Source organism: Benincasa hispida, chromosome 12 (genome assembly GCF_027475165.1).
Source record: "Benincasa hispida cultivar pf3 chromosome 12, pf3_genome.v1.1, whole genome shotgun sequence".
In the NCBI taxonomy this organism is placed as follows: Eukaryota; Viridiplantae; Streptophyta; class Magnoliopsida; order Cucurbitales; family Cucurbitaceae; genus Benincasa; species Benincasa hispida.
This window is the reverse complement of record NC_143489.1, coordinates 46,357,758-46,359,026: the sequence shown is the minus strand read 5'-3', so window position 1 is coordinate 46,359,026 and position 1,269 is coordinate 46,357,758. Positions and strand designations below refer to the sequence as shown.

General features: G+C 44.1%; 1 non-coding gene across 1 annotated transcript; it reads right to left on the bottom strand.

Annotated features, from left to right (window-relative positions):
• Positions 1-978: 978 nt before the first annotated feature.
• On the bottom strand, positions 979-1,085 carry LOC150032024 (small nucleolar RNA R71). The gene has a single exon (XR_016525635.1). It is a non-coding gene; the product is annotated as a small nucleolar RNA R71 (small nucleolar RNA).
• Between the last annotated feature and the right edge of the window lie 184 nt (positions 1,086-1,269).

The window sequence follows — 1,269 nt, the reverse complement described above, 5'->3', positions numbered from 1 at the left end:
TAATCTCCAGGGAGTTGATGCCTGCCCAAGGGGAATCTTTAGTTGAGACCCTGAAGACTTATAAGGAGGCCATTGGGTGGACTCTTGATGATCTCAAGGGAGTGAGCCCTTCCCTTTGCATGCATAGAATAACTCTTGATGAAGGAGCCAAGCCCATAGTTCAACACCTTATAAGGCTTAACCCCAACTTGAAGACGTCATTCTCAAGGAAATTATCAAGCTTAATGAAGCCGAAATTATTTACCCATTTCCTGATAGCTGATATTACCAACTCCTATTCATGTAGTTCTAAAAAAGATCGGCATGAAAATTGTGGAGAACGACAAGGGGGAGATGGTACTGATGCACGTACAGAACACGCATCAATTTTTTGGTGTCGTTGCTGGGGACTTTGGCAAATCAGTGTGCTTACGGTAATTTTTCTGATTTCTTTGCAGACTCTCAATCTCTGGCAAATTACGACTCGAAGATTGAGAGAACATTTCAACAAAGACTAAGAGACAACCGCCAACAACAAGAGAGAACACCAAGAATGGCAAAACAACCAGAAGAAAGGGTTGCAAACGCAAACAAGATAATGGCTAACCCCATCCTTCTGGCGAATGACCGCAATAGACCCATTGGGACTATGCGTCACCCAACCTCTACGATTTCTCTCCAGGAATCATGAGGCCAGCATTAGATGGATCGAGGTTTGAAATGAAGTCGTTAATGTTGCAGATGATCCAGGCTGCTTGGCAGTTTGGAGGAAGGCGTGGTGAGGACCTGCACGTCTACCTCTAAAGCTCCATAAAAATCTGCAACACTTTTATGTTCCCGAATATCTCCACCGAGAAAGTTCGACTCACTCTGTTCCCATTTTCCTTATGCGATCAAGCAAGAAAATGGGCATATTCTCTCGAACCGGGGGAGATAACCTCGTGGGAACAAGTCGTCGAAAAGTTTATGAAGAAGTATTTCCCACCAACCGAGAATGCTAGGAGAAGGAAATTAATAACAAATTTTGAACAAGAAGATGATGAATCGCTCAGCGATGCTTGGGCGAGGTTCAAGCGGCTGGTAAGAGACTGTCCACATAATGGCTTGCCAGACTGCCTGTAGATGGAGATTTTTTACCAAGGACTGAATCCCTCTTCGCAGACCGCTGCCAATGCGGCAACAGCTGGTGGTTTGCTTGACAAAACATATGAGGAGGCAAAGAGTATACTTGATCGCATTTCCAAAAATCACGAGGATTGGCGGGAAATCAATCAAAGATTCAAAATTAAA